Below are 24,223 nucleotides of genomic sequence, written 5' to 3'. Positions count from 1 at the left end.
GCAAAGGAGTAGCCAAATCAGGCCTGCCACCGTCTCCCCAGAGCTCTAACCAAAAGCCATCCAAGTGCTGGATCTACTTCAGAGGACTCATCGCACGGGCTCTCAAGGGGTCTGAAGTCTAATCAAGTCACCAAGGCTTTGATGAGTAATCTGGGAATCTGGCAACCCTGAAAAAAAAACACCTGTGCTTTTTACAAGCCTGGGTCATGGATGAAGAGCGTGTACCCCAGGATCTGATCGTGCACCCCAGGACCTGATCGTGCACCCCAAGGATCTGGCCATGCACCCCAGGGACTGAGCTTGCACCCCAGGACCTGATCATGCACCCAAGGATCTGACCATGCACCCCAGGGACTGAGCTTGCACCCCAAGGTCTGACATGCACCCCAGGATCTGACCCTGAACCCAGGAGCTGCACCTACAAAGAAACACTGAGGCATCATAGGGAGGAGTAACGCTTAGATCCACAGAACCCCAAAGCAGGCATTTCCCCTCCCATAGGATTTGTGTTTTTCATACCTGACTCTTTTTCCACAGGGGACTCCACTGGAAGAGCCAGGTTCCAAAGAATTTGTGTCATCCACGTTTTAACAGAGAGACAGAGACAGAGACAGAGACAGAGACAGAGACACTCTTTTTCCACAGGGGACTCCACTGGAAGAGCCAGGTTCCAAAGAATCTGTGCCATCCATGTTTTAACAGAGAGAGAGAGAGACAGAGACAGAGACAGAGACAGAGAGAGACAGAGAGACAGAGAGAATCAAGCATGGTAATGTATATCTATGATCTCAGGTCTGGTAAGGCTGAAGGAACATCACAAAACCAAGGTCAGCCTGGGCTACATAGAAATAACCCTTCTTAAAAAGAAAGTGGTGGAGAGGGGAGACTGAACATTTCAAAAATCTCTTTTTGCTTGGCATAGCCGCACACTATTTTTTGGGGGGGAGGGGGACAGGGTTTCTCTATATTGCTTTGAAGCCTGTCCTGGAACTCGCTCTGTAGACCAGGCTGGCCTCAAACTCACGGAGATCGCCTGCCTCTGCTTCCCGAGTGCTGGGATTAAAGGCGTGCACCACCACCGCCCGGCTGAGGCAGGAAACTCTCCAATTCAAGGCCAGCTCGGATACACAGTGAAGCCAAGATCAGCTGCACTGAAGTGAGATCCTGTCTCAAAAGAAGTGGACAGATGACTGATTGGTAGATCAATCAGTAGACAGACAGATTATAGACAGGCAGGCAGGCAGATAAATGGAAGCTAGATAACAGATCAATAGCAGATTAGAGAGAGCAGGAAAGGCGAGGGAGACCGAAAGAGACAGAAACAGAGAACAGGCAATACTGCCTCTCCCGGAGGCCCTAACATTAAAGGCACCCAAGCTCCCTGGGAAGTGGGCAGTGTTGGCAACGGGAGATATGAGTTCAACTCTGGCTCCATCATTACTATCTAAATGGCTTTAAACAACTGATTCCCAATCTTTAGAATAAGGACGATGGCCTCCACCCCTTTTGTTTGTCGTGGGGGATGTGTATGCAATACTTACCGACCCCATGGAAACCTGGCGCGTGGAAATGGGGAGGGGGGACCAACAGTCAACCCACTAAACAAGAACACTCAGCCTCCTCCTGCCTGGGGTGCTGTGGAAGCAGAGATGGATTGGGGGAGGGGGGGCTGGAACGCAGCTCCGCGGTAGAACACTTGCCTCTGCTTGTACGAGGAGGCCCCAGGTTCAATGGCCAGCACACACGTAAAAATATTAAATCAGAAGCACAGACAAGAGCCACGGCAAGGAGGGGAGCCTCGGGACTGAGCCTGGGAAAGGAGAGTGGCAGGCATCTGGAGTGGAATCCAAGGGACGGAGTGTGGGCCGAGGCAGAGGCCTAGAGGAAGAACAGCACCAAACCCTTTGCCAACCCTTGCTGCTGCGGCACCAGGAGCCTTGCGCCCACACGCGGCTAGTACCCTCACCTGCAACTCCCCAACTCCTCTGATCACTGCCCACATGATGAACCGTTCAACAGGAGATCCCCAGCTCCGCCCACTCCTGAAAAAGCGTGAAGACTGGTCCTCTCTCTGCAGGTCACCAGAAATAATTACTCCCTGCTGTATTATCTAAGACTGCTGCAAAAAAAAAAAAAAAACAAAAAGCAAAAACAAAACAAACAAACAAAAAAAACCAAAGACCTCTGGAGGACTTTGACGTAGCAGGATCTTGGGGAAGGAGCTTCCCTTGTAGGACAGGTGAATTGAGAGGGCGCTGGCACCCCCAGGTGGGCGGTATGTCACGCAGACAGCCCGAGGAGGTTGCCTGTGCCATTCTGGTGGGATCCAAGCACTCAGTGGGGAGGTGGCTGGACAGGTTCCCCAGAGCAGAGCCTGGAAGGCCACAGGGAACGCAATTTGGGAGCCTGCAGAACGGAAGGTGTATGCAGCTCAGCGACACAGCCCCTTCCTGAGCGCGCACAAGGCCCTGGGAAAGGAAGGGAGGATGAGAGGAAGGAATGGTTTCATTTTGGACTTCAGCATCCTGGGAAAGAAAGAAAAAAACATGACCGGCTGGATACTGGGGCTCATGGCTGTAACTGCAGGGCGCAGGAAGCTGTGTGGTAGGGTGATAGTGAGAGCTGAGACACATTATTTAGCAAAACACTATCTTAAAAAAACAGACTGGGGAGGAGGGATTCCTGTCCAGAGGAGCTGCCAGGTGGGTATGTTCACCGATCTGACAGCTCACCAAATCTCCTTTGGTGTATGTTTTCAGGATGTAATCCCAGAGGTCAGCTGGTGAGAGGCAGAACATTCTCCCCTCTAATTGCTGGGTCTTTCCGGCCACCGGCCCCTTAGAGGCCCAACCTCAGTCCCCCTCATTAGCATAAATTCAGACGCCACTGGCAGGCCCGTTGTAGATAATCCCACCGCTCAGAAAACTCAGGAATTTGGGAGCTCTGAGCCAGGACTTTAGGATGAAGACTGAATATTGTTTGGTTTGTTCAGCTGTTTTGTTTTGTTTTGTTTTGTTTTTCCTTGGGGGGGTGAGCGAGGCAGGATCTGACCATGTGGAGCAGTCTGATCTTGACCTTGCTGCGTTGTCCAGAGTAAACTTGAACTCACGGCTCCCTGCCTGTCTCCTCCCAAGAGTGTGCACCACCATTCCTGGGACTTCAACCTTCCCTGATTGTCACAGACAGCCCTTTGCCATCACAACATCCGCTAAAGTTTTGTAGACAAAGACTTTAGGATTATCTAAGAGTGATGCCTAAGCTGTCGTGTAAGCCAAACACACACAGCACACGCGGGACCCAGGAGGCAGGGGATAACAGCAGAGATACCACCTGCCCTGGAGGGAAAGTAACCCGAGGAGAGGTCTCAGGTGACGAAGGCTCCTCCGGTGCAGTCTGGGCTCTACAGCTGAGCTCTTGAGGTCCCAGAGACGTTCCTTTCCGGCAGAGTCCTTGCCTTCCCAACCCGAGGACTCCAGCGTGAAGTGGCGGTGATTATCAAAACCGCCATCTATTGCTATAAAGTGTCCTTGGTGCCACAGTATAATGAATTCTCTCACGAATTCCGTGCACAAAGCGCTGCTCGGATTGAACTGTAAGATCACTTCTGATGCGCTATTGACTTTCATTATTTTAGTTTCCTCCATCCCTGAGCTCCTCGAAGCCGTTCCCCCAGTTTGGTTTTTATCCGGCAGAACAGCCTCTTTCTAGACAGTAGTTCATAAAAATCTCAGGACTCGGGAGCCTGAGGAAGGAAGCTGATTTACATAGAAGTTTCCTCCTTCCAGAGGGATGGTGGTTTCTGATCTCCTGGAGCCTGTGGGAACCTCCCCGGGCTGGCACAGTAGGCGTGCTGTGCGTAATCTTCCTCCGCGATAAAATAGTCCGTCTTGGAGGGAAGCGCCTTAAGACTGAGCATGCTCTAAGGGGTGGGGTGAAACACCCAGTCCTGCAGGGGAGCTCCTCAAGCTCCCCGGAAGAAAACAGAGGTTTCAGGAAGTCCCTGAAACTGACCAGGATACAAGGGAACGCCTCCCTCCTCAACCACACATAAGCTGTAAGGATGGCTGCGAGGCTGCCTCGGATCCAAAGAGCCTCCTGGAAGAGGTTAGGGCCAGCTGAGGACACTCCAACCTACCGAGCTGCAGACGGTGCACCGGGCTCCATCCAGGTTCCCAGCTTTTGTGAGCTGTCAGCCATGCTGGGTGGGCTCTAGTGATGCTGCTGTCTTTGAGTCATTTCTGTTCCCGTAAGTAATCCCTCACCCACGTTCCTGTGAGCAACCCCAGTAAAACTCATTGGGTGGGTCACCGAGTTAGACTTTGGTGGTGTCTTTCCTTGGTCTGTCATCAGTTCCCTATCTGGGAGGAGTAGACATTTATTCACGTACCCCCAGGAATGGCGTCGCACGGCCAGAGAATCGGGGTCATCAGGGAATCACCGGCCGAAGTGTGCATACACACACTCTTCCTATACAGAAACAAATGCAGCTTCTGTGGGGAAAAAGCATCCTCCCATCTTTCGGATGAAGCCGTAGGCTTTCCATGGGCGGCACTGGGCAGCCCCGACACATGGGGCTCTTCCAGGACTCACGTCACCCAGGACTCACGTCCCCACCCACTTCAATCTTCTCGCACTGTTTCCTGTAACAGCTGGGACACAGAGCATCGAGACAGAACCAGTCCTTGCAAGATAAGTGGGGTAATTTCCCAGCAGAGGCCTCTTTTGACTTTGCAGGGGCCATCCAGGAGGCTGGGATCCCTGGGGTGTCTCCGCAGTGCCTCTCCTCTTGACTCGCCGTCCTCGTGGAACAGATTACCTCTGCATCCAAGCAGCGGGATATTAAAATTGGACACCACGCTGCCTCTGATACTAGGGAGCAATCGCAGGTGGCTCTGTGTGGAAAGACTTCTGTGACAGAGCAACAAGATGTACAACTCCAAGGCTGTTAAAAAATAAAAAATAATAAAGTCACTTGCAGTAGCCAAGCTAGAAGGGCTGCCCAGGCAGCGACTTTCACAGGGACGGAGACTAAGTCAGGAGACCGGCCTCAGAGAAAGACATCAAGGACAGAGGAGACAGACAGACCTCTACGAGTTCAACCTGCTCTACATATAGAGGACAATCTAATGAGACCTTGTCTCAAAAAAAAAAGTTACAGATGTTAGGCAGAAAAGAGAACAGGATTGAATTATTAGGAAGTACTGGCAAGGCCGGGGTGGGGTGGCCATCTTACAGTCTAGATGATGGGGAAAGTGTCTGTTAGAAGACAGCATCCAAAATGGGTGTGGGGGAAAAAAACACGGATTGGGGAATTTGAAATGTTTGAGGGGATCTTGCACAACTTGAAGGAGACAAGTTCTCTGAGTGTCAAGGCTAACAGTCAACCCTTTTTAGAGTCTTGAGGGATGGCCCTGAGATTAAGAGCACTGGCTGCTCTTGCAGAGGATCCCCAGGTCCAGTCCCCAACACCCACCTGACAATGACTCCAATTCCAGAGGATCTGATGCCCTCTTCTGGCCTCCTCAGGCACTGCACAAATATAGTACACACACACACACACACACACACACACACACATATATGCAAGTGGGGGGGGCACGGATGGACAAAATGCTCATATACTTAAACCCTTTATTTTTTTTTTACCATTTTCAGGTATTTCTGGTTGGAGGTTCTGGTGCTTTTGTTTTTACACATTTAGGAGCCAGCTCACGTGAGATGTGAGTGGTGGTTAGCACTTGGCTCTACAACATGAGAAACATTTTAGATTTTTGTTTGCATATGATGATATTTTCTCTAACCTACTTCTTCAGCAGAACAAATGCCAAGCAGAGGTTAGAAAGAAATGTTAGCATAAATGTAAACATCAGCTTCGTGAAGACTCATGCCAAGGCAGGCCCCTTTTTCCCTGCCAAAACAATTTTTCCCCACTCCTTATCTGCAAGGGTTAGACAAGACAAGGCCTTAGCCTTGACTGTTGGGTTGGGAGTTCAAACTTCACACTCAACCCCATGGGTCTTGAAGCTAACCAAATGGGGAAGAGAGGGCCCCTTGGTGAAGGGACACTGTGTGTGCTGGGAGTGAGGAGGCTAAAGTAAATCGGGGGGCACTGGAGGGGGTAGATTCCTCAGAGAGGAGAGAGAGAGAGAGAGAGAGAGAGAGAGAGAGAGAGAGAGAGAGAGAGAGGAGAGAGAGAGAGGAGAGAAACTGCAAAACAGATTAGTGAGAATCTACCCAGCTGCCTAACACAAGCAGCACTCCTCCCCGCAAAGGAATCACGCTGACTGGTTCCAAGTGCTTTGGGTTGCGGCCTCTGCCTAATGAGACACAGCTTCCAGCCTGTTGGATTTCACACTGTTCGGTGCCAGCTTGGCAATTTGTTTCGCATCGAACTCTAAGGCCTGTTAACCTGGTGGGTAAGTCTTCCGGGTGGGCAGCCAGGATCCCTGCATGGTAGTTTGCTTTTCTTTTTTTTTCCGTTTTTTTTTTTTTTAAGATTTATTTATTATGTATACAGCATTCTCCTTGCATGTATGCCTGCAGGCCAGAAGAGGGCACCAGATCTCATTACAGATGGTTGTGAGCCACCATGTGGTTGTTGGGAATTGAACTCAGGACCTCTGGGAGAGCAGCCAATGCTCTTAACCCCTGAGCCATCTCTCCAGCCCCGGTAGTTTGCTTTTCTTAAAGAAAAATAATAAAAAGAAGAAGATGGTGGTGGTGGCAGCGGCGGCGGCGGCAGCGGTGATGTTGGTACCAGTGAGGATAAAGAGAGTGAGTTTCAGAGGCGGGCACGGTGGTACACACACCTGCAATTCTGATGATGTGTCAAGAGGCTGAGGCAGGAGGATCACAAGTTTAAGGCCACCCTGGGCTTATATAGCAAGAAAGGAAGGGAGGGACGGAGGGAGAGAGTGAGGGAAGGAGGGAGGGAGGGAGGATACAATCTTGAAACTTTGAACCCAACCTAGCAGTAGGTAGCTAGGAGCAATGGTGATGACCACCTGTGTGTAAAGAGAAGCTTTTTTTCTTGTTTGCCGCTTTGGTTTCTCTGCCCCCCCCCCGCCCCCCAGTCTCCTGGGCTCTGCCGTGCTGTCTGAACCCCCAAATGAACACACAGGGGGCTCTATTAATTATGAAGCTGTTGGCCTTGCTTGTTTCTTACTGGCTAGATCTGACGTAAGTATTTATCCCATAATTGCTAATCTAAGTATTTTCTCTTACCGGAGAAGTTTCCGGGCTTCTTACCCCTATGGCGGTTACATCTTGACTCCCTGTGTTTCTCCTACCCAGAGTCCTCCTGGACTCCTAGTCCCGCCTATCTTGCTTCCCTATTGGCCAACCGTGCCTTACTGACATATACACAGGACTCCCCCATCACCTGTGTTGTTTCGGAGCCCTCTTGGGGCTCCCGGACCAGTGCCTTCTGCGGGGGTACTGCACGCCCTACATGCCGTGTTTCATTCCACCCCATGCCTCTTGGGAGAGGCATCGTCCAGCCACGCCCCGCATTTGCATTTGATTTCTCTTTTGCTTAAACTGTACCTTGTAAATCACCTTATCCCCTAGGAAGCAAGACACTTTGGTCCTGAGCAAAGCAGCCCCCAGGGTGGGGGGGCGGGGCGAGAACTCAGACACAAACTCACCTGTGATGGTAACTGCGATTGTCAGCTTGACCACAGGAAAGAACGCCCGGGGGTTCCTGATGCCCACCTCTGAGTGAGGCGGTGTGTGCCATTTCCAGAGACAATTAGACCTTGGGGGCTCTGACCCTCACTAGGGGGTTATCCCAGGCAGGGCTTGTAATGCAATGGAAATGCTGGGAGGTGGCATAGGGTAGGAGGTGGGCGCTGGGTTTGAAGATGTGGGAGCAGTGTGGGTGTGGTCTTACGCCCCCCTAATCCTTTTCTGCGTCCTTTCCTCTGTTTCCTCTCCGCTGTCAGATGAGCCATCCTGTCAATTGTCGCCGCCACCATGACACACTGCTTAAGAAAATGGGACCCAGTTACTATGGACTTAAACCTCGGGAACTCTCTGTCTCCACGCCCCATCACAGTGAAAATAAAAGCAGCTAACACAGACTCTAACCTCATTCATCACAATGGTAAACACTTAAGTCCCCCTGGGGCCAGCGACAAGGCTCAGTGGGGGAAAATTCTTACAGCACAAGCCTGAGGACCTGAGTTTGAGCCCCAGAATCCTTGCAAAAAAAAAAAGTACACAGGGATACTCTAATCCCAGCGTGTCTAGGGCAAAATGGGAAGTGGAGACAGGAGAATTGCCTGGAAGCTCAGGGGCCAGCGCCAGCCTGGAGTATACAGTAGCAGAATAAGAGAGACCCTAAAGAGAAAGGAAGAGGCCTTGTTAGCCTTGACATTGGATGGGGCAGCATTGAAGGCTGGACACCCTCACTCCAAGGAGGGCCTGGCAGGGATGGATGTTTCTGTTTCTCCCTGAGACGGTCAGGAGTGAGGCAGAGAGGATGTATCTCTGTAGAGCCAAAACCTCTGTCTTCATCAGCATCCACTCCACTGAGAAAGAACTGCACAGAGCTAATCAGCCCCCCCCAACCAGGCTGCTGAGACAAGGCAATGAAAGCCCCTCCCCATACCTACAGGAAACTGATGAAATGACAGCTACCCAGGGCTTGGGGGGAGAGAGCAACACGCGCCTTTGACTTGCCGTGAAAGAGAAAGGGCTTCCTTGTCTTAGAGAGGTCATGAAAACAAAGGCACCCGCACGCAAAGGAACACGTGTCTGAGGGGTTATGGACTTTAACACATATGCCTCGCATGTGTGCGCGTGCGTGCATGTGTGCGTGCGTGCGTGCGTGCGTGCGTGTGTGTGTGTGTGTGTGTGTGTGTGTGTGTGTGTGTGTGTTTCAGGGCTCCAGAAGCTCAACTGTCTATTGATTTTCTGACAAGCTGTGTGGTCCCTCTCAGCTACTTTCAAAGACAGAAAGATGACCCTGAGCAGCGGAATACTCTGTCAAGAAAGTTCTGGAAGTTGCACACAAGGAAGCACTGAGCACTTGATTAGACTCAACATTGATGATTGATCCCAACAGTGTCTGCTCACGACGTGGTCAACCCTCCAGGCACCGTGGTCCCCTGGACTGAGACCAGATGCTGTCCGGCTTATGGGTTTTAAGCCTATGATGTGTGCTGGTTGGAAAATTGCAGCCCGGAGAACTAGGGATTTTCAAATTATTTTATCATCTAATCTCTTAAAATGGGTAGGGGAGAGGGCGCAAATGCAATCAGTTTTTGAAGACTGTTTTCTTTGTGGTTTGTATTTGTTACTTTGTATCACTAGGACCAAAATATGGGGGGGGGGGCGGACAAAAACACAGTGTGTGGGGGCAGGGAGTGTGCTTGGGCTCATGATTTCAAAGGGATTTCAGTCCCTGGAGTGAGCAGCTCTGCTCCCATAGTAGAGATCACTCACATCACAACAGACCAGAAAGAGGTGCAGGAACAGGGCCAGACTACAGCCTTCAAAGCTCCCTTCCTTCCAACCTCCACCAATTAGGCCCTGCCTCTAAAAGTTCCACAGCCTCCCCACGTTCAAACATGAGCCTTGGGCTGGGGATGTGGCTCGGTGGTTGAGAGCACTGTTCGCTCTCGCAGGGGATCTGAGTTCGATTCCCAGCACCCACATCAAGTGGCTCACTGCCACCTGTCACTCCAGCTCCAGGGAGATCCAACGCCTCTGGCCTCTTCAGGAGTGTGCACGTACCCACAGGAGGACACACGCGTATATACATAGCTCAAATAACTTTTAAACATTAATTCTGGTGAATAGGAGAGATGGCCCCTTGGTGAAGAGCACCGGTTCCTCTTGCAAAGGACCCGGGCTCAGTTCCCAGCACCTACACGGTGACTCACAACCATTCATAGCTCCCGTTTCAGAGGACACAGCGCCCTCTTCTGGCTTCCAAGGCACCCTGCATGCATATGGTACTCACATTCAGGCAAAACACCCATACACATACGTAAATAATAAATGAATAAGCATGAGCAGACTCGGCTGGGTTAGGTGCTTTAAGGGCCCCTGAACAACCCCTCTCCCTATTCATCTGTTTACACACCTACCCCTGTGTCTTTCTGCCATCACACCTTGGAATACGCTCCGAGAACAAGAAACTGCCACCTAAGGGAAGCTGCTCTCAATTTCGCTTCCGGCCTGCGTCACTGGGCCTCTCTCTCAGGACCTTCAGCCCGAGAAGCTGCGGCCACAACGCAGGTCAACTCTGAAGTCCATACGCACACGCTGTTGCTAGTGCAACCCAAAGGACGTTTTGTCTTGTGAGATCACTGTACTCAAACACTTCCCACACCACAGTCAACCGAGACCCTCAAACTGGCACCGTCACCCAAACTGAATCAACACTTCTCTGCAAGAGGGGAATAAGCATCTCATCTAATAACCGGATTTGCCGCGCTACTGAGACCAAAAGGCGGTTCTCTACTATTTACGCCTAACCCTGCATTGTTTCCATCTCTGTATCCATTGCACTCAGATAAAAATGTGAGCCTCTAATTGGATTCTGATTTGGATTGCCTGTGACATATCCGTCTGTAGCCATTTCCTGGGAGGAGAAGTCCACCAGTCAAAGGGGTGGTTATAGAAATCACTCAGCACCTACTTTCAACATAGCAGATTCTGGGCTTGAGCCACAGTGCAGGTGGGGTCCCTGCGCCTTGGCTGTATGGTGATTCATCTTCACCGTCAACTCGACTAGATTTGGGGTGACCTACGGGGCTGGTCAGGCACACGTGGTGGGGGTGGATATTTCTAGAGGAGTTTGACCTTCTGGGGTCCTAGTGATCCTGCATGTAGTTGACACATGCAGTGAACATAAAAATTCAGGAAATCTCTCTCTTTCTCTCTCTCTCTCACACATGCACACACACACACACACGATTACATGCTTACTACACTTCCAACACAATGTACAGTGTGTTAAACTCTCTCTCTCTCACACACACACACACACGATTACATGCTTACTACACTTCCAACACAATGTACAGTGTGTTAAACTCTCTCTCTCTCTCACACACACACACACACACACACACACGATTACATGCTTACTACACTTCCAACACAATGTACAGTGTGTTAAACTCTCTCTCACACACACACACACACACGATTACATGCTTACTACACTTCCAACACAATGTACAGTGTGTTAAACTCTCTCTCTCTCACACACACACACACACGATTACATGCTTACTACACTTCCAACACAATGTACAGTGTGTTAAACTCTCTCTCTCTCACACACACACACACACACACACACACACACGATTACATGCTTACTATACTTCCAACACAATGTACAGTGTGTTAAACTCTCTCTCTCTCTCTCTCTCACACACACACACATGATTGCATGCTTACCACACTTCCAACACACTGTACAGACAAAGTGAGGAGAAAAAGTCTCTAAGTCCACAGAACTTCAACAATTTGACTTCGAGTTCAAATCCTATCAAATGTCTGTGTACCACAGAAGAGCACCTCACGATGGAATTTTCTAAAAGCATCGTATCGAGTATGGCATCACGGTATATGCCTGTGATGCCAGCCCTGGGGAGGTCAAAGTCAGCCTGCACTACAGAGAAATTAAAAAAAAAAAACTATAGTAGCAGTGCATTCTGAATTTACCTTTCCAACATCCTATAAATGACATGTCAGCAGCCTATCTCCCAAAGAGTAAAAAAATGGGAAAATATGGGTGTATCTCCTAAAAAGTAAAAAAATGGGAAAATATGGGTGTAAGCGTTTTAGTGTCTTGTATCGTAAGCAACTATACAGTAGCACAGTGATAATCTGACAGCAACTGAGAAGATTGAAAAATGAAGGGTAATCAGGCATCGCGTCTGATATAAGCAGAGGGGGAGCCACCCGACACCCCCTTTCATGTCGCTGTTTTCCTGCGTGGACACCCTCTCCCCGTAACGAATATGCTATTAAGGAGGTTTACATGTGTATGTTTCTGCTATAGTCATTACTCAGTAAATTTCTCTGACTCCTTTCATAAATAAATTTCATTATTCCTCATTTAAAAAAAGAAAAGTCACCTTCTCCTTTCCTGAAGGAATGCCGTATATGAGACAACCCTCACTATATCAAACCGTGAATGACTAAGGGCCGGACGATAAGAAGCCATGTAAGCAGACAGCATGGACACGAAATGCAGTTGGGCAGACGTAAGGCATTGTGGGTACGCTAGCGTCTTCAAAAGGGATATTTTACAACGCGTAAAGAAGGTCTACTTTTACTACAGCATGAGACAAGTCCCAGCTCGCACACAATTTGCCACTGATTTCTTCATTTTGTTGCTTTTAAACGTGCTTTTAAGGACACGCCGGACAACTGGTAGGAACCGTACACAATGAAAATGGTGTTTTAGATAAGTTTTATTGACTCAATGCTCTGATAATAAAATTATAACAATCAGCGTTATTCTGATTTATTGAGATTTTTACTTTCACTTTGTTATGGACCGGGAGCATGGCAGAGTCGAATGGGACGCTGCTGCCATCTCAAGGTCACTCACTGGAAATGAGATGGCTCGTCTCAGCCTACACGCACTCCGGGCACATAAGTAACACAGGGCTTTATGGGTGGAAAGACCATGCGGCACAGTAAATCTGAACTTTTATTTGCAGAGCAAAACCATGGGTTTTATATGCAGTTTCCAGTGGAAACATATCCCAGGAATGCCGGTGTGCTGGGCATGACTTAATCCAGATGCAGAGGCTTCTTTAAGATGTTTCTCATTAATAAGGCCTCCTTGGTTCTTTTCCTTATCTCCAGTCTTATCTCCGTTGGCGACCTCCACGAATTTGGCACTCCCCAGCTGGATTTTCCTCAAGCACGCCTGGTACCAGCAAAGGAAACGGCAAGGCACTGACTCATCCTCATGGAAACCCCACGTTATCTTACTCTATTTTTAAAATTTGGGATTTACTTGTTTCTGTTTGGGCATGCGTCGCAAGTGCAGATGCTCCCAGAGGCCAAGAGAGGGTGTGAGATCCCCGCCCCCCAGAGCTGCAGTCACAGATGGTTGTGAGCCACCTGGCAAGGATGCTGGGGACCAAACTCAAGTCCTCTGCAAGAGCAATATAAACTCCAACCCACTGAGCCACCTCTCCAGCCCCAAGACTAAAGTTTTCTTAACAGACTATCAGAAACCAACTCTAGATAACACTGGCATTGCCAAGGTGAAACCGTAAACCAGAAATGAAGGAAATGCATCCATGCTATTTTTCCAAGTTTTAAAAATGCATACACCTTCTAACCAAGAAATCCCCCTGTTCTTGCAAAAAAAAAATTTTCCTTCCAGCACCTTGTACATGTGTCCCAACACTACCGGCTAACTCACTATAGCAAGGGACTTACAACCAAGTAAGTGTCCTTCAACACAAGACTTGTAAATGGGATTCTGCACCATCTTCACAGTCAGCGAGGCAGCTCTGTGCGTACCAATATGGCACCATTTCCCAAATCATATGGCTGAGTAAGGCAGGGGCGGGGGAGCGATATGTAAAACAGTGGGTGTGTGTAGTATGTACGTATTTACAGGGTCTCTGGAAAAAAAGATAATACAACAAGCCATTAGCAGTAGTTCCTTTGTAGGGGATGCTGGCAGCCTGTATAAGGAAGACGTCATTGTCACTGGGTGTCCATGTCTGTCTTGGGTAGGCGCTTATTAACGACTCAGAATGTGTAAATGAATAACAAAACCTTTGAAAACCGCATTGGGTTGCAATTCACACACGAAAGTCGGTAACTGTGGAGAAAAGACAGGGGAGGCTTGGAAGTGGAGAAGGAAGAGGTGAGAGCCATGGTCGGGGACGGAGGGAAAGGAGAGACTGCGGGCCAGGAGTAGGGGGTGGTGTCTTGTGAGAGCACTGTGTTCCAGTCCAGCCTGAGCCCGCATTCCTTCCCAGTCTCCCCCGCTTCCTCCCGTCCCCTCTTATTCGCCAATCCTCGTCCCTCCTAGTCACCCACCCCGCATTTCGACTTCTCTGATTCCGTGTGTTTCCGCCTGCCTCTTGAGGAGCCAGCCCTCCTGCTCCTGGTGCCAGTACGTGGCCGGGCTTGCCAGGTACGTACGCTTCGTGCACCCTGGACGTACAAAGAGTGTGAAGAAGCAGCACGGAGATTAACAGACCCATCTGCCACCCGCCCTCTACTGGAACCCAAAGTAGTCTGCTGAGTTGTCGGGGCGCCTGGCTTCTTTAAGATGCCTCAGCCATGAACTTATCCTCCCATCCGTCGAGCGAGCGTGCGCTCACGCGCAGAGCGCAGGGCCAGCATGCAGCAGGACGCCGCACTGGGGAGGTTGAGAAATCTAGAGAGATGAAATGCCACAAACTTGGGAGTCGAGTGGTGTTGTGCGCGGCGGATTCTGAAATGTCTCCCGCATATTTTTTTTTAAAGTTTCAAGTCCCTAGCTGGCAGTGCTATTTTCGGGAGGTTCTGGAAACTTTAGAAGGTAGAGCCTGGCTAGAGGGGGCGGGGGGCTTGGAAGGTATCTTTATTCCCCTGGCTCTCCCCCTTCCTCTCTCTGCCCCTTCCTCCCTTTTCCCCTCCCTCTCCTCTTCCTCTCAGCCCTGATTCGAACAGCTATCCTCTGCCACAAGCTCCCCCCAGCCGTAACATTATGCTCAGGTGCGAGGAACCACGCAGCCATGAGCACAAAAACGCGCTGAAACCGTGAGTCAAAATAAGTCTTTCTTTCCTGGTTTCCATCGTGAATTTTGGTTCCAGTGACACAAAGGGAACTAACACATGCATTCTCACAAACCGGACCCAGGGTCACAGCCAGTGAATTAGACGTCTGTGTTGGCGACCTCTGCAGAGGAGCCAAGCCCTACCAGCGAGGAAGGGAGGAGGGACGAGGGAGGGGAGGCTCCTGGCTTCACGCCTTCATTGGGTTCCCTTCCCCTTCCCCTTTTATTAAAACATCTCTTGATCCTTCTATAGGTTTCAACGACATATCGCTGACGGTGGAAGCCAAGATTCTATTTGGGATTCTGTACCACCTGGAAGTCCACCCAGTGCCCATCCGAACACTTTGGTTAAGTCGCGGGGGTATAGCATTTCACAAGCACGTACACTTCTGCTACCCCAACTCACCCACAGCAGGGATTGATTCTCTCTCTCGCCACCAACTAAAATGCTACAGCTAGAAGTTTCCTGCGCCAATCCAGGGTGTTCTTACAAGAGCCATCCACTTGAAAAAAAAAAACAGCCATGGCGTTTTTCACTGCGTTCGGAGGTTATTTGAAAAACTGGAAGCAGAGGCTGGAGAGGTGGCTCAGTGGTTAGGAGCATGGTTTTTGCTCTTGCAAAGGGCCCAGGTTTGGTTCCCATCACCTAGACCAGGTGACTCACAACCACCCGTCAACTCCTGTCCTGGGGGGAGCAGGAACTGATGCCCCCTTCCGGACTATAATGGCACTCACTGATATGTACAAACACACACACACACACACACACACACACACACACACACACACACACACGCACGCACGCACGCACGCACGCACATGCGTGCACACACATGCACATTAAAGTAAAAATGAAACTAAAGCTTTAAAAATTAAAAGCAAACTAGTGGTGGGAGATTTGGCCCAGCCGTTAAGAGCACTAGCGACCTGAGTTTGGTTCCCAGCACCCACACTAGGCAGTTAACTGTCACCTGTAAGTTTAGCTCAGAGGATCTGACGCCCGCTTCTGGCCTCTGTGGGCACCTGCATGTATATGATACATGTATTAGACTCAGACAAACATGCATACACATACAATAGGTAACAAATTTTTTTTTTGGTTTTTCCAAACAGGGTTTCTCTGTGTAGCTCTCTGTAAACTAGGCTGGTCTTGAACTCACAGAGATCCGCCTGCCTCTGCCTCCCAAGTGCTGGGATTAAAGGCGTGCGCCACCACCGCCCAGCTAAGGGCCTCAGGTTTCTAGAATGGCCCTTTCAGAACCACGTCTGGGCCACCTGCTCAGGTGGGAGTATTTTCAGACGTATCCACGCGTATGTTGGGGGGGATGACAGATAATTGCGAGGGAAAGAGAAGGGTGAACGTGGAGGCAGAGATGCTTTTGGCAGAGTCTCTTAGCGCGTGTGAAAGTCTTGACAAGATAGAAGGGACGGAGGGAAGTCGAGAGGGAAGAAGGAGGGAGAAAGAGAAGGAAGGAAGACAGGAAATGAAATGGGAGGAAGGGGGTGCATTTCCCATCTTTGGGTGGGCTGGGGCTTGATTTAAACTTTGGAAAATTTCCCTCCGTCGCTCTGTTTACCTCACAGTTTGTGTCCTGGGGTGGGTGAGAGCTGTCCATCCGTCTGTCCGTCCGTCCGTCCGTCAGGTGGGTGGTGAGTCCAGCCCTCCACCTACCTGGACATTCAGTAGACCCCGTCTTGGGCTCAGTTTCTGCACTTCCTTCCCTTCTGGAAGTTTCCTTTCTGTTGCTGGGACAAAGCACCCTGAGCAAGAGCCGCGTAGGTGAGGGACAGGGTTTATTTCAGTTTGCAGGTTCTAGTCCATCCCTGGGTGAATTCAGAGCGGGAGAGGCAAACAGGGACTTGAAGGCCGACGGTCTGGCGCACGCTCGTGGAGAGTTTCCTCCTGCCAGGCAGCTCGCCTCACAAAGAAACACACCAGGGACCACAGAGCAGGCTGTTGGCTGACTTGCCCACGGTCTTGCTTAACTACCTTTCTTATAAGGCCCAGAACCACCTGTTTTAATTTAAAAAAACCAAGACACGCCCCCAACAGACATGCCCACAGGCCGAACTAATCTGGGTGATGCTTCAATTGTGACCCTTCTCAGGTGCCCCAGGCGGTATCAAGTTGACAGTCAAAGCTAACCAGGACTCAGGGTGTGTGTGTGTGTGTGTGTGTGTGTGTGTGTGTGTGTGTGTGTGTGTGTGTGTGTGTGGTTAGCTTGTTCATCTTCTCTGGAGGGTGTAAGAAGAGTAACAGATTCCCACATGGGATAAAAACCTGTCACGGCACCTCTGTAAGGCAAAGAAAATGCCTTACTAGTTCATTTCTAACTTTAAAAGTTGCCAGGGGGAGCCGAGCGTTGGTGGCGCACGCCTCTAATCCCAGCCCTTGGAAGGCAGAGGCAGGTGGATCTCTGTGAGTTCGAGGCCAGCCTGGTCTACACGAGCGAGTTCCAGGACAGCCTCCAAAGCCACAGAGACAGCCTGTCTCGACAAACCACAAAAAAAAAAAAAAAAGAAGCCTGAGGCCTGCTGAAGATATAAGGTGTGTCAAGAGACGTGGAGAAGGGACGGAGTCGGTCTCTCTAAAACCATGGCTGGAGTCTCAGAGAACGGCCCCCTGAGCACATGGTGAAATGGTGAACCTAGAGTGATCACCCACGGGAGAGCAGGAACGGGGAGCCGGAGAGGAGGAGGGGGAGGGTGTAAAAGGACGCCTGGAGTCAGTGCCTGTGGGTGGGGGAAGGAACTCTCCAGAAGGGAAAAGCTGAGGACACCATATGACGAGAGGCTGGCTTGGTGGCCGACCGACCAACTCTCTGGCCTGGCATCTGCCATGATTGTCGTTGACCGTCGCCAACCTGATGCGACCTCTCCTTGCCCGCTGCATTCCGGCGCAGTGGCAAAGTGGATCAGACAGTCCTTCTACAACGTCGGTGGTGTGCCAGGGTTTCAAAGATTTTTTTTTTTTACTCCGCAATTACGAGATTTACAGGAAATCTCCAGGCGGCTAAGCGGAGGAGCTCAGGCTGTCTTTCATCTGGCTGGAAGCCAGCCACTTGGAGGGTGGCTTTAATTCCTGGGATATGGAGTCACACAGTCAGGAAGCAGCCCTGACCCCAATAAGGTCAGTGCCGTGGCCAACTACCCTGGGCTCAATTTAGAGACATAACTATGGCAACGACTGTGCCCGATCGGTTATTAGAGGAGATTTATTGACGGATATGCTTGAATAGCAGGGCCATTAATTGCAATTACCAGACAAGACACTTTGCTCATCTTGGGGGACTGAATACCAAAAAATGCCCTAACAACTTTAAAATCCCATTTGCTCCTGGACTCTCCTCTGGTCTCACGGTTTGCTCCAGATTTCCGGTCCTGGGGGCTGAGGGGCAGACGGAGGGAGAGGAGAAAAAGGGGCATCGCTTGAGAAGGTACCACCTGAAGAGAACAGCAAGAGCTCAGTGCGGGAGCAGGAGCTTAAGACTTGCAGTATGACTTAACACTCTTACATGACTCCTCACAAAGCAATCCCATCCACTCCACACCCTCTGGGTCCCACCAGCAGTCATAAAAAAAAATCCTTCCAACGTTGCTTTCTAGTCCAGAAAATGACCGTTTTCCCCAACATACTAAGTTCAGGTTCTACCTGCTGTTCTTCCCAAGCATCCCGAGCCTGGGAAACTCATCACAGGGTTTCACACTTTTGGTCTAACCTCAAGGTAGTCTCCCGTGAACGCTCCCTCTTGCAGCTTTGCACGGTCTTTCCTCGTAGCCCTGGCCGTCCAGGAACTCTCTCTGTAGACCAGGCTGGCCTCGAACTCACAGAGACCCGCCTGGCAAGGGGCGGAGGGGAGGGCAGGCGAAGAGAGGGGGTGGGGCAGCTCTCCCGCCCTCACACCCACCCGCCTGGCTGGTCTGCACCCCCGCCGGCAGGGTCAGCTTTGCTGTGCTGCCCAGGCGAGGAGATGCTGTGCTCTCCCGGACCACAGCTCTTATGAAGGAAAACATTTAATCGGGACTGGCTTCACAGTTTTCTGGTCCATCATCCTCATGGCGTGGCGTGCAGGGAGACGCGGTGAGAAGTCTACATCTGAAGGCAGTGCAAGCGACCGTGTGCCACACTGGGCAAGTAGGAGAACTCGGAGCCCACCCCCAGACAGTGACAGGCTTCCTCCAACAAGGCCACACCTACTCCGACAAGGCCACACCTCCCTAAGGGTGCCACTCCCTGGGGGGAGGCGTTTTCTCTTTCAAAACACCGCAGGCAGACATCGTTGATGGAGCCGAGGCAGGGGCAGCACCGGAGACATCAGGCTGGGCCTAAAAGGATTCCATCTGGAGATCCTTGGGCCCTTTCAGAAAGGGAGAGACTGGAGGGCTATCGCTGTAATTTGCATACGCTGCCCCCCCCAGAAGCCCCCGCATACGGGGGAGGCGGTGGAGACTTCAGGAGCTAGAGCAGGATACTAATGGGAAGAAATGGGGTGATGACAACAGTCCTCAAAACAGGCACTAGGTTCCCAACCCAAGACCCCCCCTTCTTATTTCTCTGCACTTCTCAGTTACCACAAGGCAAGCCGACCTGGCCCCTGGCCCGTCACATGTTCTTATCACAATGTCCTCCTGTTTTGGCTTCAGGCCCAAAGCAACAGGGGTCAGGAAGCCACGAGCCAAGGAAGCAAAGCTTGAGTTAATCTCAGGTATTTGTGGCAGCAACAGGAAGCTCAACACGGGCTAGCACACATGACAACCTACAGGTTAAATCGACAGCTCTCTGGGTGTCAGACCTCTGTGTTCTACTTGCCATAGCAGGAAACTGGGGGAAAAAATAGACAAAGGAGATCACAAAGAGAAGCCTTGTAACAGCAAGGTCAAAACGAAAAGGATCCCGCAGTCCTCTTAAAACAATCAGAGAAGGGGACAGAGATGGCTCGTAAGTGACCACAGCTTATTTCCCAGCACCCAACATCAGGCCGCTCAGTTAACCTGCAACTCCAGCTCCAGGTGGCTATCTGTCGCCCTCTTCTGGCCCCCACGGCACCTGCGCTCACATGTGCGTGCACACACACACACACACACACACACACACACACACACACACACACACACAGACCTATGCATATGCACATAATAAAAATAAAATCAGTGGAAACCAGAGAGAATGGCATTCAGGGAACACATCCTGAGAGAGGCATGTTAGGCCAGGCTTAACTACCCACCTCTACCCGCAGGGCTTTCGAAAACCAGTGGGAAATGAAGCACACGGCAGGTCAGCACCAGGGGGTCGATTCCGTCACCCAAGGAGCTGGACCCTACTTCACATTGCCGCCTTCCACTAACACACGGAAAGACAGTGTTCCTGGTGCTGGTGCCAGCATTACTAGGTGCCCACATGGCGGGGTGCTTATTTTGCTCTGCACAAAGATCACAGAATTTCCCTGCTTGGAGGAGGGACCTTAGGCAGTCTGACTATTTGTGCGCTTTCCCCAGCGCACTCCCATACGCTTTCATTAATACTTAGTTTCTTATCAGCATGCAAGTTTGAAACACTTTCTAAAGGTTTTTTTTTTTGCAATTTTTCTTATTGTGTGCATGAGTGTCTTGCCTCCCAATGTACCACACAAGTACCACACGGTATACACAGAGGCCTGAAGAGGGGGTAGGATCCCCTAGAACCGGAGTTGCAGAGGACAGTTGTAAGACACCATGTGGATACTGGGAATGGGACCCAGCATCCTCTGGACCAGCAGCCAGTGCTCTTCACCACTGAGTCATCTTTCCCGCCTGTGTTTGGAACAATTTAAATAAACCCTACGTGTTTTTTTTCATGGACTGGACCTATGTGTGTGTGTCCTTCCAAGCCTCCCTTACTCACATCTAAACAGTAGAATGGACGGACGGACACATACACAGAGAGAGAGAGAGACAGAGAGAGAGAGAGACAGAGAGAGAGAGACAGAGAGAGAGAGAGACAGAGAGAGAGAGACAGAGACAGAGAGAGACAGAGACAGAGAGAGACAGAGAGACAGAGAGAGAAGAATCTAGAAGCCAAGGCCTGGCCCCGTTCCACACAGGGAAGATGGATCCTTCCATCTGGTAGAATGGGCTTGGATCAAACAGAATACGAAGTGTGCCATGTAGCTGACTTACGGGTCAAAGGGAGGCAAGAGCAGTAGGCAATGCTGTCACTGTGGAAAGGGAGCCCTGTTCTTAGGTGACAGCTGAGGCCACTTTCCTTCCACTGATCCCTGAGTGTCACCCTGGCTACCAACCAAGTTCACGCACTCTTCGCTGACGTTCTCTGCGTAGGGGATGTGTTAGTGCGCTCCCTCTTCCAAACAGACAGCAGACATCTTGGGCGAAGCCTGGAGGAAACCAACCCGTCGATGTCATTTGCCGCTGATGAGATATCAAACCGGAGCGGTGTGGATCCGGGTGAGCCACTTAAATCATGCAAATTCTATTCGCTTGCAACACGTCAGTGTCGGGTCCAAAGGCTTCAGGACTCCTTAAACAAACGTATCTAAACCGCAGGGTGTGAGGGTGCGCTCAGTTGCCAACTGCGTAGGAGAGACAGGCCGAGCCCCGGCGTGGCCATGTTGTGACTTCGCTCTGGAGCTCACACGGCAACTCTAAGTCAAGGGCGGGCAGTGGGTAGGGTGGCTGGGTGACCCCACCCTCTTCCTCTCTTCCCTGTGCCCACCGATGGTCTGTCGTTGGCGTGCACGACACACTAAAGCTTCCCGCCCAGGGTGAGCCAAAGGAGCAGAGGGGCTGACCAGCTCTGAATCTTTTACAAATATTCTATTTATTGATCGCTTTCCATCGATCAGTCACATTGGTGCCTCATATACATTATGTCCTTTAAGCTTTTTTAGGGTGACTGGGGTTTTGCCTGCATATGTGGATGTGCGCCCATGCGCTTAAAGCACCCAAGGAGGCCAGGCGAGGGTGTTGGATCCCATGGAACTGGAGTCAAGACAGTTGTGAGCTACCAAGTGGGTGCTAGGAATTGAACCCCACTCCTCTGGAAAAACAGCCGGTGCTCTTAATTGCTGAGCGGCCTCTCCAGTCCCCCTTTAGACTTTTTAACAACACGATCCCCACACTGTGATAAAACGAGGCACAGAGGGGTTAAGTAAAACACTAAGTCACACAGCTAGCAGGCACTAACTAGAAGATTCTGAAACTAAGGGCAAAACCCAGCCCACAGGTGGACTCTTAGAACTCTCAAGCCATCACTAAGACCGATGCCTGGGTCCTAACTGCATGACAGCTTAGTTCTCTCTCCTAAGCCAACCCTCTCCCGGAATACTTTCTTTGTGGCCCGTATTAGTTCACTGAGACGAAGTCTCACTGGGCAGCCTAGGCTGGCCTCAAACTCTGCAATCCTCCTGCCTCACTCCCCCAGCTGGTAGCATCACAGGCATGCCCCCACCCTACCCAGCTCCAAAAGGCTGCTGTTTAGTGCCTCCTCTAGCTGAATCCACACCTCGGAGCGTGCGTGCGTGTGTGCGCGTGCGCGCTAAGTGAAATCGCTGTTTTATTCCATCGCCTCAGCCAGGGGAAATATCAATGAACAGGACTGGCAGGCTCCCGGAGCCTAGTGGGAGCTCAGTCCCACCAGGGCTGACAGATGCCGAGGCAGCAACAGCACCTGTGACTGATGACAGAGCAGCTCACATACAGATGTGTGAAGAAGCATGGCAGAGCCCCAGGCGCGGAGCCCTCCACCTGCAGAGCCCCACCCTATTCCCATCCCCGCCCGGGATGTTTTCCACCTGGCTCAGCCGCAGCTCCAAGATGCTTTTCCAGCTGCCCCGTTGCGCCTACACCAAGCCCCCGCCCCCGCCCCCGCCGCCCCGTGCCAGTCAGAGGACTCTCCAGCATTCAATCGCACCCGAAGTCACGCTGGTCTGTTGTTGTCACCTACACCCAGTGTCCCGAAAGTTTTAGTTTTAGTTTTTATGTGTGGGGGTGCCTTGCATGTATTTCTGCTTACCGGTGTGCACGCCGTCCGTGCCCAAGGAGGCCAGAAGAAGGCGTGGGATCCGCCCCCCCCACGGGGTGCTGGAGTCACAGACGGTTGTGAGCCACCACGAGGGTGCTGAGAATCTAACCAGGATCCTCCTCCGGAAGAGCAGCCGGTGCTCCCAACAGCTGAGCTGCTCTCTCCAGCCCCTGAGATGACGGCCTACTTTTTTTGAGGCTTGCTACCGAGAGCCGACCACAAGGTCATTCCTGAAGGTGACTCTGAGCCAGGAGCCGAAGGAGAAAGGGGGCGAGATGATGTCCCGGGGGCCTGGTCACCTCCTCACAAAAACCCTGAAGCTACCTGCGCGTCTGGTTCTGAGCATGCATCTCTCCTCCTTCCCCAGTGCTCCCCAGACTTGCTTTTTCATGGTGTATGAAGACATGCACGCAGAGGCCCTAAAGGCTACTTGCCGTGTGTGTGTGTGTGTGTGTGTGTGTGTGTGTGTGTGTGTGTGTGTGTGTTGGTTGTGGCTCCTTGGTTTGGTTTGGTTTGGTTTCAATCCTGGAGAGCCTCCCAAAGGCTAAGCAAGCATTCTGCTGCTAAACTATATCCCCATCTCCACCCCTTGGGACAAGTCTCGATACGTTGTCCAGGTTGGTCTTGAACTTGGAGTCCTCCTGCCTCAGGCTTTTGATTACTAGGGATCCCAGGCCTGCCCTACCTGGCTTGATAATCCATTTGGTCTTCTTCATTTTAAAACAGGGTCTCATTATGTGGCCCGGGCCAGCCTCAAACTTACAACCCTCCTCCTCGGCTCCCCCTAAGAGCCAGGAAGGCTGATACCAGCTTTGTTAGTCGCCGGAAGAAGCGAGAATCGGAAGTCCGTGCTGGTGGCTGCTGGCGGGTGCTGCTGCTGCTGGCTCCTCCTACCTGGCCTACCGCGTTGAGAAGAGCCGTCAAAATAACAAATGGCATATTTTGAAGCCCGGGATTGCCCCATCAGCAAGACTCCCTGGGTGTGATAGACAGTTACCTCTAACGTTAGTGTCTTTCTCCACCTCCCACACTTCATTTTCTTTCTCTGCCACCCTCATCAATAAAGGTCTCTCCGGAAAGCGCTCCTTCCCCAGGAAGAATTTAGCAGTGTCCTATTACAACCCTCCTCGGAAGGAAGCGGGTGCTAACACCCATCAACGGTGACGGGGGGGGGGGGGCAATAGCAAATAGCTCCCATCTCATCTCAGCTGGGCTCCTAGTCAGATAAAGTGGCAAAAGGAGACAGTCCTTTTGGAGACCTCAGAATCTCATTTTCGTTCCCCGGGCAGAGAGGAGAGTGGCTTTATTGACAGAGACGACTGAAAATTGCTCAGAAATTGCCAATAGCCAGTCTGCGTCGAGGCAGAGAGACGGTCTGGCTGAGGCTTGCTCCCCGCTCCATCGGGCAGCCCTCCTCCCCATGCCTCCTGCTGCTGCTGCCCCA

The 24,223-nt window shown here is 51.1% G+C and overlaps 1 long non-coding RNA gene across 1 annotated transcript; it reads right to left on the bottom strand.

The window, feature by feature from the left end:
* Positions 1-12,422: 12,422 nt before the first annotated feature.
* LOC110343033 lies at positions 12,423-16,754 on the bottom strand. Its single transcript, XR_002385219.2, has 3 exons — positions 16,435-16,754; positions 13,426-13,613; positions 12,423-12,904 (listed from the first exon to the last, which is right to left on the bottom strand). It is a non-coding gene; the product is annotated as an uncharacterized LOC110343033 (long non-coding RNA).
* Between the last annotated feature and the right edge of the window lie 7,469 nt (positions 16,755-24,223).

The sequence above is a fragment of the Mesocricetus auratus genome, unplaced genomic scaffold (genome assembly GCF_017639785.1).
Source record: "Mesocricetus auratus isolate SY011 unplaced genomic scaffold, BCM_Maur_2.0 Super-Scaffold_100046, whole genome shotgun sequence".
In the NCBI taxonomy this organism is placed as follows: domain Eukaryota; kingdom Metazoa; phylum Chordata; class Mammalia; order Rodentia; family Cricetidae; genus Mesocricetus; species Mesocricetus auratus.
Note: the sequence above shows the minus strand (reverse complement) of the source record. Positions and strands in the feature narration are given on the sequence as shown.